Below are 13,578 nucleotides of genomic sequence, written 5' to 3' on the forward strand. Positions count from 1 at the left end.
CTTGTCTCTCAGAACTGAGCATGTGGAGAGACGTTCGTTCATCCAGCACAAAGGGAACGGGTTGCAGGAGAAACCCTTACTCTGGTTTCTCAGTCTGTTTCCTAGTGCCGGTTTGAAGTGCCTGCCGTTTTCACTGTATAACCGAGTTGGAGCTTGTACCTCCCCATATATATGTATGGAGTGGAGTTGGCAACTGAAAAGAAACTTTGTGTTCCCTTCAAGCTAGGTGAAGGACGGCTTTCACACACACTTATCTCTCAGAACTGAGCATGTGGAGAGACGTTCGTTCATCCAGCACAAAGGGAACGGGTTGCAGGAGAAACCCTTACTCTGGTTTCTCAGTCTGTTTCCTAGGGCCGGTTTGAAGTGCCTGCCGTTTTCACTGTAAAACCGAGTTGGAGCTTGTACCTCCCCATATATATGTATGGAGTGGAGTTGGCAACTGAAAAGAAACTTTGTGTTCCCTTCAAGCTAGGTGAAGGACGGCTTTCACACACACTTATCTCTCAGAACTGAGCATGTGGAGAGACGTTCGTTCATCCAGCACAAAGGGAACGGGTTGCAGGAGAAACCCTTACTCTGGTTTCTCAGTCTGTTTCCTAGGGCCGGTTTGAAGTGCCTGCCGTTTTCACTGTAAAACCGAGTTGGAGCTTGTACCTCCCCATATATATGTATGGAGTGGAGTTGGCAACTGAAAAGAAACTTTGTGTTCCCTTCAAGCTAGGTGAAGGACGGCTTTCACACACACTTATCTCTCAGAACTGAGCAGGTGGAGAGACGTTCGTTCATCCAGCACAAAGGGAACGGGTTGCAGGAGAAACCCTTACTCTGGTTTCTCAGTCTGTTTCCTAGTGCCGGTTTGAAGTGCCTGCCGTTTTCACTGTAAAACCGAGTTGGAGCTTGTACCTCCCCATATATATGTATGGAGTGGAGTTGGCCACTGAAAAGAAACTTTGTGTTCCCTTCAAGCTAGGTGAAGGACGGCTTTCACACACACTTATCTCTCAGAACTGAGCATGTGGAGAGACGTTCGTTCATCCAGCACAAAGGGAACGGGTTGCAGGAGAAACCCTTACTCTGGTTTCTCAGTCTGTTTCCTAGTGCCGGTTTGAAGTGCCTGCCGTTTTCACTGTAAAACCGAGTTGGAGCTTGTACCTCCCCATATATATGTATGGAGTGGAGTTGGCAACTGAAAAGAAACTTTGTGTTCCCTTCAAGCTAGGTGAAGGACGGCTTTCACACACACTTGTCTCTCAGAACTGAGCATTTGGAGAGACGTTCGTTCATCCAGCACAAAGGGAACGGGATGCAGGAGAAACCCTTACTCTGGTTTCTCAATCTGTTTCCTAGTGCCGGTTTGAAGTGCCTGCCGTTTTCACTGTAAAACCGAGTTGGAGCTTGTACCTCCCCATATATATGTATGGAGTGGAGTTGGCAACTGAAAAGAAACTTTGTGTTCCCTTCAAGCTAGGTGAAGGACGGCTTTCACACACACTTGTCTCTCAGAACTGAGCATGTGGAGAGACGTTCGTTCATCCAGCACAAAGGGAACGGGTTGCAGGAGAAACCCTTACTCTGGTTTCTCAGTCTGTTTCCTAGTGCCGGTTTGAAGTGCCTGCCGTTTTCACTGTAAAACCGAGTTGGAGCTTGTACCTCCCCATATATATGTATGGAGTGGAGTTGGCAACTGAAAAGAAACTTTGTGTTCCCTTCAAGCTAGGTGAAGGACGGCTTTCACACACACTTATCTCTCAGAACTGAGCATGTGGAGAGACGTTCGTTCATCCAGCACAAAGGGAACGGGTTGCAGGAGAAACCCTTACTCTGGTTTCTCAGTCGGTTTCCTAGTGCCGGTTTGAAGTGCCTGCCGTTTTCACTGTAAAACCGGGTTGGAGATTGTACCTCCCCATATATATGTATGGAGTGGATTTTGCAACTGAAAAGAAACTTTGTGTTCCCTTCAAGCTAGGTGAAGGACGGCTTTCACACACACTTATCTCTCAGAACTGAGCATGTGGAGAGACGTTCGTTCATCCAGCACAAAGGGAACGGGTTGCAGGAGAAACCCTTACTCTGGTTTCTCAGTCTGTTTCCTAGTGCCGGTTTGAAGTGCCTGCCGTTTTCACTGTAAAACCGAGTTGGAGCTTGTACCTCCCCATATATATGTATGGAGTGGAGTTGGCAACTGAAAAGAAACTTTGTGTTCCCTTCAAGCTAGGTGAAGGACGGCTTTCACACACACTTATCTCTCAGAACTGAGCATGTGGAGAGACGTTCGTTCATCCAGCACAAAGGGAACGGGTTGCAGGAGAAACCCTTACTCTGGTTTCTCAGTCTGTTTCCTAGGGCCGGTTTGAAGTGCCTGCCGTTTTCACTGTAAAACCGAGTTGGAGCTTGTACCTCCCCATATATATGTATGGAGTGGAGTTGGCAACTGAAAAGAAACTTTGTGTTCCCTTCAAGCTAGGTGAAGGACGGCTTTCACACACACTTATCTCTCAGAACTGAGCATGTGGAGAGCCGTTCGTTCATCCAGCACAAAGGGAACGGGCTGCAGGAGAAACCCTTACTCTGGTTTCTCAGTCTGTTTCCTAGGGCCGGTTTGAAGTGCCTGCCGTTTTCAGTGTAAAACCGAGTTGGAGCTTGTACCTCCCCATATATATGTATGGAGTGGAGTTGGCAACTGAAAAGAAACTTTGTGTTCCCTTCAAGCTAGGTGAAGGACGGCTTTCACACACACTTATCTCTCAGAACTGAGCATGTGGAGAGACGTTCGTTCATCCAGCACAAAGGGAACGGGTTGCAGGAGAAACCCTTACCCTGGTTTCTCAGTCTGTTTCCTAGGGCCGGTTTGAAGTGCCTGCCGTTTTCACTGTAAAACCGAGTTGGAGCTTGTACCTCCCCATATATATGTATGGAGTGGAGTTGGCAACTGAAAAGAAACTTTGTGTTCCCTTCAAGCTAGGTGAAGGACGGCTTTCACACACACTTATCTCTCAGAACTGAGCATGTGGAGAGACGTTCGTTCATCCAGCACAAAGGGAACGGGTTGCAGGAGAAACCCTTACTCTGGTTTCTCAGTCTGTTTCCTAGAGCCGGTTTGAAGTGCCTGCCGTTTTCACTGTAAAACCGAGTTGGAGCTTGTACCTCCCCATATATATGTATGGAGTGGAGTTGGCAACTGAAAAGAAACTTTGTGTTCCCTTCAAGCTAGGTGAAGGACGGCTTTCACACACACTTATCTCTCAGAACTGAGCATGTGGAGAGACGTTCGTTCATCCAGCACAAAGAGAACGGGTTGCAGGAGAAACCCTTACTCTGGTTTCTCAGTCTGTTTCCTAGGGCCGGTTTGAAGTGCCTGCCGTTTTCACTGTAAAACCGAGTTGGAGCTTGTACCTCCCCATATATATGTATGGAGTGGAGTTGGCAACTGAAAAGAAACTTTGTGTTCCCTTCAAGCTAGGTGAAGGACGGCTTTCACACACACTTATCTCTCAGAACTGAGCATGTGGAGAGACGTTCGTTCATCCAGCACAAAGGGAACGGGTTGCAGGAGAAACCCTTACTCTGGTTTCTCAGTCTGTTTCCTAGAGCCGGTTTGAAGTGCCTGCCGTTTTCACTGTAAAACCGAGTTGGAGCTTGTACCTCCCCATATATATGTATGGAGTGGAGTTGGCAACTGAAAAGAAACTTTGTGTTCCCTTCAAGCTAGGTGAAGGACGGCTTTCACACACACTTATCTCTCAGAACTGAGCATGTGGAGAGACGTTCGTTCATCCAGCACAAAGGGAACGGGTTGCAGGAGAAACCCTTACTCTGGTTTCTCAGTCTGTTTCCTAGTGCCGGTTTGAAGTGCCTGCCGTTTTCACTGTAAAACCGAGTTGGAGCTTGTACCTCCCCATATATATGTATGGAGTGGAGTTGGCAACTGAAAAGAAACTTTGTGTTCCCTTCAAGCTAGGTGAAGGACGGCTTTCACACACACATATCTCTCAGAACTGAGCATGTGGAGAGCCGTTCGTTCATCCAGCACAAAGGGAACGGGTTGCAGGAGAAACCCTTACTCTGGTTTCTCAGTCGGTTTCCTAGTGCCGGTTTGAAGTGCCTGCCGTTTTCACTGTAAAACCGAGTTGGAGCTTGTACCTCCCCATATATATGTATGGAGTGGAGTTGGCCACTGAAAAGAAACTTTGTGTTCCCTTCAAGCTAGGTGAAGGACGGCTTTCACACACACTTATCTCTCAGAACTGAGCATGTGGAGAGACGTTCGTTCATCCAGCACAAAGGGAACGGGTTGCAGGAGAAACCCTTACTCTGGTTTCTTAGTCGGTTTCCTAGGGCCGGTTTGAAGTGCCTGCCGTTTTCACTGTAAAACCGAGTTGGAGCTTGTACCTCCCCATATATATGTATGGAGTGGAGTTGGCAACTGAAAACAAACTTTGTGTTCCCTTCAAGCTAGGTGAAGGACGGCTTTCACACACACTTGTCTCTCAGAACTGAGCATGTGGAGAGACGTTCGTTCATCCAGCACAAAGGGAACGGGATGCAGGAGAAACCCTTACTCTGGTTTCTCAGTCTGTTTCCTAGTGCCGGTTTGAAGTGCCTGCCGTTTTCACTGTAAAACCGAGTTGGAGCTTGCACCTACCCATATATATGTATGGAGTGGAGTTGGCAACTGAAAAGAAACTTTGTGTTCCCTTCAAGCTAGGTGAAGGACGGCTTTCACACACACTTGTCTCTCAGAACTGAGCATGCGGAGAGACGTTCGTTCATCCAGCACAAAGGGAACGGGTTGCAGGAGAAACCCTTACTCTGGTTTCTCAGTCTGTTTCCTAGTGCCGGTTTGAAGTGCCTGCCGTTTTCACTGTAAAACCGAGTTGGAGCTTGTACCTCCCCATATATATGTATGGAGTGGAGTTGGCAACTGAAAAGAAACTTTGTGTTCCCTTCAAGCTAGGTGAAGGACGGCTTTCACACACACTTATCTCTCAGAACTGAGCATGTGGAGAGACGTTCGTTCATCCAGCACAAAGGGAACGGGTTGCAGGAGAAACCCTTACTCTGGTTTCTCAGTCTGTTTCCTAGTGCCGGTTTGAAGTGCCTGCCGTTTTCACTGTAAAACCGAGTTGGAGCTTATACCTCCCCATATATATGTATGGAGTGGAGTTGGCAACTGAAAAGAAACTTTGTGTTCCCTTCAAGCTAGGTGAAGGACGGCTTTCACACACACTTATCTCTCAGAACTGAGCATGTGGAGAGACTTTCGTTCATCCAGCACAAAGGGTACGGGTTGCAGGAGAAACCCTTACTCTGGTTTCTCAGTCGGTTTCCTAGTGCCGGTTTGAAGTGCCTGCCTTTTTCACTGTAAAACCGGGTTGGAGATTGTACCTCCCCATATATATGTATGGAGTGGATTTTGCAACTGAAAAGAAACTTTGTGTTCCCTTCAAGCTAGGTGAAGGACGGCTTTCACACACACTTATCTCTCAGAACTGAGCATGTGGAGAGACGTTCGTTCATCCAGCACAAAGGGAACGGGTTGCAGGAGAAACCCTTACTCTGGTTTCTCAGTCTGTTTCCTAGTGCCGGTTTGAAGTGCCTGCCGTTTTCACTGTAAAACCGAGTTGGAGCTTGGACCTCCCCATATATATGTATGGAGTGGAGTTGGCAACTGAAAAGAAACTTTGTGTTCCCTTCAAGCTAGGTGAAGGACGGCTTTCACACACACTTATCTCTCAGAACTGAGCATGTGGAGAGACATTCGTTCATCCAGCACAAAGGGAACGGGTTGCAGGGGAAACCCTTACTCTGGTTTCTCAGTCGGTTTCCTAGGGCCGGTTTGAAGTGCCTGCCGTTTTCACTGTAAAACCGAGTTAGAGCTTGTACCTCCCCATATATATGTATGGAGTGGAGTTGGCAACTGAAAAGAAACTTTGTGTTCCCTTCAAGCTAGGTGAAGGACGGCTTTCACACACACTTATCTCTCAGAACTGAGCATGTGGAGAGCCGTTCGTTCATCCAGCACAAAGGGAACGGGTTGCAGGAGAAACCCTTACTCTGGTTTCTCAGTCGGTTTCCTAGTGCCGGTTTGAAGTGCCTGCCGTTTTCACTGTAAAACCGAGTTGGAGCTTGTACCTCCCCATATATATGTATGGAGTGGAGTTGGCAACTGAAAAGAAACTTTGTGTTCCCTTCAAGCTAGGTGAAGGACGGCTTTCACACACACTTATCTCTCAGAACTGAGCATGTGGAGAGACGTTCGTTCATCCAGCACAAAGGGAACGGGTTGCAGGAGAAACCCTTACTCTGGTTTCTCAGTCTGTTTCCTAGTGCCGGTTTGAAGTGCCTGCCGTTTTCACTGTAAAACCGAGTTGGAGCTTGTACCTCCCCATATATATGTATGGAGTGGAGTTGGCAACTGAAAAGAAACTTTGTTTTCCCTTCAAGCTAGGTGAAGGACGGCTTTCACACACACTTATCTCTCAGAACTGAGCATGTGGTGAGACGTTCGTTCATCCAGCACAAAGGGAACGGGTTGCAGGAGAAACCCTTACTCTGGATTCTCAGTCGGTTTCCTAGTGCCGGTTTGAAGTGCCTGCCGTTTTCACTGTAAAACCGAGTTGGAGCTTGTACCTCCCCATATATATGTATGGAGTGGAGTTGGCCACTGAAAAGAAACTTTGTGTTCCCTTCAAGCTAGTTGAAGGACGGCTTTCACACACACTTATCTCTCAGAACTGAGCATGTGGAGAGACGTTCGTTCATCCAGCACAAAGGGAACGGGTTGCAGGAGAAACCCTTACTCTCGTTTCTCAGTCGGTTTCCTAGTGCCGGTTTGAAGTGCCTGCCGTTTTCACTGTAAAACCGAGTTGGAGCTTGTACCTCCCCATATATATGTATGGAGTGGAGTTGGCCACTGAAAAGAAACTTTGTGTTCCCTTCAAGCTAGGTGAAGGACGGCTTTCACACACACTTATCTCTCAGAACTGAGCATGTGGAGAGACGTTCGTTCATCCAGCACAAAGGGAACGGGTTGCAGGAGAAACCCTTACTCTCGTTTCTCAGTCGGTTTCCTAGTGCCGGTTTGAAGTGCCTGCCGTTTTCACTGTAAAACCGAGTTGGAGCTTGTACCTCCCCATATATATGTATGGAGTGGAGTTGGCAACTGAAAAGAAACTTTGTGTTCCCTTCAAGCTAGGTGAAGGACGGCTTTCACACACACTTATCTCTCAGAACTGAGCATGTGGAGAGACGTTCGTTCATCCAGCACAAAGGGAACGGGTTGCAGGAGAAACCCTTACTCTGGTTTCTCAGTCTGTTTCCTAGTGCCGGTTTGAAGTGCCTGCCGTTTTCACTGTAAAACCGAGTTGGAGCTTGTACCTCCCCATATATATGTATGGAGTGGAGTTGGCCACTGAAAAGAAACTTTGTGTTCCCTTCAAGCTAGGTGAAGGACGGCTTTCACACACACTTATCTCTCAGAACTGAGCATGTGGAGAGACGTTCGTTCATCCAGCACAAAGGGAACGGGTTGCAGGAGAAACCCTTACTCTGGTTTCTCAGTCTGTTTCCTAGTGCCGGTTTGAAGTGCCTGCCGTTTTCACTGTAAAGCCGAGTTGGAGCTTGTACCTCCCCATATATATGTATGGAGTGGAGTTGGCAACTGAAAAGAAACTTTGTGTTCCCTTCAAGCTAGGTGAAGGACGGCTTTCACACACACTTATCTCTCAGAACTGAGCATGTGGAGAGACGTTCGTTCATCCAGCACAAAGGGAACGGGTTGCAGGAGAAACCCTTACTCTGGTTTCTCAGTCGGTTTCCTAGGGCCGGTTTGAAGTGCCTGCCGTTTTCACTGTAAAACAGAGTTGGAGCTTGTACCTCCCCATATATATGTATGGAGTGGAGTTGGCAACTGAAAAGAAACTTTGTGTTCCCTTCAAGCTAGGTGAAGGACGGCTTTCACACACACTTATCTCTCAGAACTGAGCATGTGGAGAGACGTTCGTTCATCCAGCACAAAGGGAACGGGTTGCAGGAGAAACCCTTACTCTGGTTTCTCAGTCTGTTTCCTAGTGCCGGTTTGAAGTGCCTGCCGTTTTCACTGTAAAACCGAGTTGGAGCTTGTACCTCCCCATATATATGTATGGAGTGGAGTTGGCAACTGAAAAGAAACTTTGTGTTCCCTTCAAGCTAGGTGAAGGACGGCTTTCACACACACTTATCTCTCAGAACTGAGCATGTGGAGAGACGTTCGTTCATCCAGCACAAAGGGAACGGGTTGCAGGAGAAACCCTTACTCTGGTTTCTCAGTCTGTTTCCTAGGGCCGGTTTGAAGTGCCTGCCGTTTTCACTGTAAAACCGAGTTGGAGCTTGTACCTCCCCTTATATATGTATGGAGTGGTGGTGGCAACTGAAAAGAAACTTTGTGTTCCCTTCAAGCTAGGTGAAGGACGGCTTTCACACACACTTATCTCTCAGAACTGAGCATGTGGAGAGACGTTCGTTCATCCAGCACAAAGGAAACGGGTTGCAGGGGAAACCATTACTCTGGATTCTCAGTCTGTTTCCTAGTGCCGGTTTGAAGTGCCTGCCGTTTTCACTGTAAAACCGAGTTGGAGCTTGTACCTGCCCATATATATGTATGGAGTGGAGTTGGCCACTGAAAAGAAACTTTGTGTTCCCTTCAAGCTAGGTGAAGGACGGCTTTCACACACACTTATCTCTCAGAACTGAGCATGTGGAGAGACGTTCGTTCATCCAGCACAATGGGAACGGGTTGCAGGAGAAACCATTACTCTGGTTTCTCAGTCGGTTTCCTAGTGCCGGTTTGAAGTGCCTGCCGTTTTCACTGTAAAACCGAGTTGCAGCTTGTACCTCCCCATATATATGTATGGAGTGGAGTTGGCAACTGAAAAGAAACTTTGTGTTCCCTTCAAGCTAGGTGAAGGACGGCTTTCACACACACTTGCCTCTCAGAACTGAGCATGTGGAGAGACGTTCGTTCATCCAGCACAAAGGGAACGGGTTGCAGGAGAAACCCTTACTCTGGTTTCTCAGTCTGTTTCCTAGTGCCGGTTTGAAGTGCCTGCCGTTTTCACTGTAAAACCGAGTTGGAGCTTGTACCTCCCCATATATATGTATGGAGTGGAGTTGGCAACTGAAAAGAAACTTTGTGTTCCCTTCAAGCTAGGTGAAGGACGGCTTTCACACACACTTATCTCTCAGAACTGAGCATGTGGAGAGACGTTCGTTCATCCAGCACAAAGGGAACGGGTTGCAGGAGAAACCCTTACTCTGGTTTCTCAGTCTGTTTCCTAGGGCCGGTTTGAAGTGCCTGCCGTTTTCACTGTAAAACCGAGTTGGAGCTTGTACCTCCCCATATATAAGTATGGAGTGGAGTTGGCAACTGAAAAGAAACTTTGTGTTCCCTTCAAGCTAGGTGAAGGACGGCTTTCACACACACTTATCTCTCAGAACTGAGCATGTGGAGAGACGTTCGTTCATCCAGCACAAAGGGAACGGGTTGCAGGAGAAACCCTTACTCTGGTTTCTCAGTCTGTTTCCTAGTGCCGGTTTGAAGTGCCTGCCGTTTTCACTGTAAAACCGAGTTGGAGCTTGTACCTCCCCATATATATGTATGGAGTGGAGTTGGCAACTGAAAAGAAACTTTGTGTTCCCTTCAAGCTAGGTGAAGGACGGCTTTCACACACACTTATCTCTCAGAACTGAGCATGTGGAGAGACGTTCGTTCATCCAGCACAAAGGGAACGGGTTGCAGGAGAAACCCTTACTCTGGTTTCTCAGTCTGTTTCCTAGTGCCGGTTTGAAGTGCCTGCCGTTTTCACTGTAAAACAGAGTTGGAGCTTGTACCTCCCCATATATATGTATGGAGTGGAGTTGGCAACTGAAAAGAAACTTTGTGTTCCCTTCAAGCTAGGTGAAGGACGGCTTTCACACACACTTATCTCTCAGAACTGAGCATGTGGAGAGACGTTCGTTCATCCAGCACAAAGGGAACGGGTTGCAGGAGAAACCCTTACTCTGGATTCTCAGTCGGTTTCCTAGTGCCGGTTTGAAGTGCCTGCCGTTTTCACTGTAAAACCGAGTTGGAGCTTGTACCTCCCCATATATATGTATGGAGTGGAGTTGGCCACTGAAAAGAAACTTTGTGTTCCCTTCAAGCTAGGTGAAGGACGGCTTTCACACACACTTATCTCTCAGAACTGAGCATGTGGAGAGACGTTCGTTCATCCAGCACAAAGGGAACGGGTTGCAGGAGAAACCCTTACTCTGGTTTCTCAGTCTGTTTCCTAGTGCCGGTTTGAAGTACCTGCCGTTTTCACTGTAAAACCGAGTTGGAGCTTGTACCTCCCCATATATATGTATGGAGTGGAGTTGGCAACTGAAAAGAAACTTTGTGTTCCCTTCAAGCTAGGTGAAGGACGGCTTTCACACACACTTATCTCTCAGAACTGAGCATGTGGAGAGACGTTCGTTCATCCAGCACAAAGGGAACGGGTTGCAGGAGAAACCCTTACTCTGGTTTCTCAGTCTGTTTCCTAGTGCCGGTTTGAAGTGCCTGCCGTTTTCACTGTTAAACCGAGTTGGAGCTTGTACCTCCCCATATATATGTATGGAGTGGAGTTGGCAACTGAAAAGAAACTTTGTGTTCCCTTCAAGCTAGGTGAAGGACGGCTTTCACACACACTTATCTCTCAGAACTGAGCATGTGGAGAGACGTTCGTTCATCCAGCACAAAGGGAACGTGTTGCAGGAGAAACCCTTACTCTGGTTTCTCAGTCTGTTTCCTAGTGCCGGTTTGAAGTGCCTGCCGTTTTCACTGTAAAACCGAGTTGGAGCTTGTACCTCCCCATATATATGTATGGAGTGGAGGTGGCAACTGAAAAGAAACTTTGTGTTCCCTTCAAGCTAGGTGAAGGACGGCTTTCACACACACTTATCTCTCAGAACTGAGCATGTGGAGAAACGTTCGTTCATCCAGCACAAAGGGAACGGGTTGCAGGGGAAACCATTACTCTGGATTCTCAGTCGGTTTCCTAGTGCCGGTTTGAAGTGCCTGCCGTTTTCACTGTAAAACCGAGTTGGAGCTTGTACCTCCCCATATATATGTATGGAGTGGAGTTGGCCACTGAAAAGAAACTTTGTGTTCCCTTCAAGCTAGGTGAAGGACGGCTTCCACACACACTTATCTCTCAGAACTGAGCATGTGGAGAGACTTTCGTTCATCCAGCACAAGGGAACGGTTTGCAGGAGAAACCCTTACTCTGGTTTCTCAGTCGGTTTCCTAGTGCCGGTTTGAAGTGCCTGCCGTTTTCAGTGTAAAACCGAGTTGGAGCTTGTACCTCCCCATATATATGTATGGAGTGGAGTTGGCCACTGAAAAGAAACTTTGTGTTCCCTTCAAGCTAGGTGAAGGACGGCTTTCACACACACTTATCTCTCAGAACTGAGCATGTGGAGAGACGTTCGTTCATCCAGCACAAAGGGAACGGGTTGCAGGAGAAACCCTTACTCTGGTTTCTCAGTCTGTTTCCTAGTGCCGGTTTGAAGTGCCTGCCGTTTTCACTGTAAAACCGAGTTGGAGCTTGTACCTCCCCATATATATGTATGGAGTGGAGTTGGCAACTGAAAAGAAACTTTGTGTTCCCTTCAAGCTAGGTGAAGGACGGCTTTCACACACACTTATCTCTCAGAACTGAGCATGTGGAGAGACGTTCGTTCATCCAGCACAAAGGGAACGGGTTGCAGGAGAAACCCTTACTCTGGTTTCTCAGTCTGTTTCCTAGTGCCGGTTTGAAGTGCCTGCCGTTTTCACTGTAAAACCGAGTTGGAGCTTGTACCTCCCCATATATATGTATGGGGTGGAGTTGGCCACTGAAAAGAAACTTTGTGTTCCCTTCAAGCTAGGTGAAGGACGGCTTTCACACACACTTATCTCTCAGAACTGAGCATGTGGAGAGACGTTCGTTCATCCAGCACAAAGGGAACGGGTTGCAGGTGAAACACTTACTCTGGTTTCTCAGTCTGTTTCCTAGAGCCGGTTTGAAGTGCCTGCCGTTTTCACTGTAAAACCGAGTTGGAGCTTGTACCTCCCCATATATATGTATGGAGTGGAGTTGGCAACTGAAAAGAAACTTTGTGTTCCCTTCAAGCTAGGTGAAGGACGGCTTTCACACACACTTATCTCTCAGAACTGAGCATGTGGAGAGCCGTTCGTTCATCCAGCACAAAGGGAACGGGTTGCAGGAGAAACCCTTACTCTGCTTTCTCAGTCGGTTTCCTAGTGCCGGTTTGAAGTGCCTGCCGTTTTCACTGTAAATCCGAGTTGGAGCTTGTACCTCCCCATATATATGTATGGAGTGGAGTTGGCAACTGAAAAGAAACTTTGTGTTCCCTTCAAGCTAGGTGAAGGGCGGCTTTCACACACACATATCTCTCAGAACTGAGCATGTGGAGAGCCGTTCGTTCATCCAGCACAAAGGGAACGGGTTGCAGGAGAAACCCTTACTCTGGTTTCTCAGTCTGTTTCCTAGGGCCGGTTTGAAGTGCCTGCCATTTTCACTGTAAAACCGAGTTGGAGCTTGTACCTCCCCATATATATGTATGGAGTGGAGTTGGCAACTGAAAAGAAACTTTGTGTTCCCTTCAAGATAGGTGAAGAACGGCTTTCACACACACTTATCTCTCAGAACTGAGCATGTGGAGAGACGTTCGTTCATCCAGCACAAAGGGAACGGGTTGCAGGAGAAACCCTTACTCTGGTTTCTCAGTCTGTTTCCTAGTGCCGGTTTGAAGTGCCTGCCGTTTTCACTGTAAAACCGAGTTGGAGCTTGTACCTCCCCATATATATGTATGGAGTGGAGTTGGCAACTGAAAAGAAACTTTGTTTTCCCTTCAAGCTAGGTGAAGGACGGCTTTCACACACACTTATCTCTCAGAACTGAGCATGTGGAGAGACGTTCGTTCATCCAGCACAAAGGGAACGGGTTGCAGGAGAAACCCTTACTCTGGATTCTCTGTCGGTTTCCTAGTGCCGGTTTGAAGTGCCTGCCGTTTTCACTGTAAAACCGAGTTGGAGCTTGTACCTCCCCATATATATGTATGGAGTGGAGTTGGCCACTGAAAAGAAACTTTGTGTTCCCTTCAAGCTAGGTGAAGGACGGCTTTCACACACACTTATCTCTCAGAACTGAGCATGTGGAGAGACGTTCGTTCATCCAGCACAAAGGGAACGGGTTGCAGGAGAAACCCTTACTCTGGTTTCTCAGTCGGTTTCATAGTGCCGGTTTGAAGTGCCTGCCGTTTTCACTGTAAAACCGAGTTGGAGCTTGTACCTCCCCATATATATGTATGGAGTGGAGTTGGCAACTGAAAAGAAACTTTGTGTTCCCTTCAAGCTAGGTGAAGGACGGCTTTCACACACACTTATCTCTCAGAACTGAGCATGTGGAGAGACGTTCGTTCATCCAGCACAAAGGGAACGGGTTGCAGGAGAAACCCTTACTCTGGTTTCTCAGTCTGTTTCCTAGTGCCGGTTTGAAGTGCCTGCCGTTTTCA

The sequence above is a fragment of the Vicugna pacos genome, unplaced genomic scaffold, assembly GCF_048564905.1.
Source record: "Vicugna pacos unplaced genomic scaffold, VicPac4 scaffold_20, whole genome shotgun sequence".
Classification (NCBI taxonomy): Eukaryota; Metazoa; Chordata; class Mammalia; order Artiodactyla; family Camelidae; genus Vicugna; species Vicugna pacos.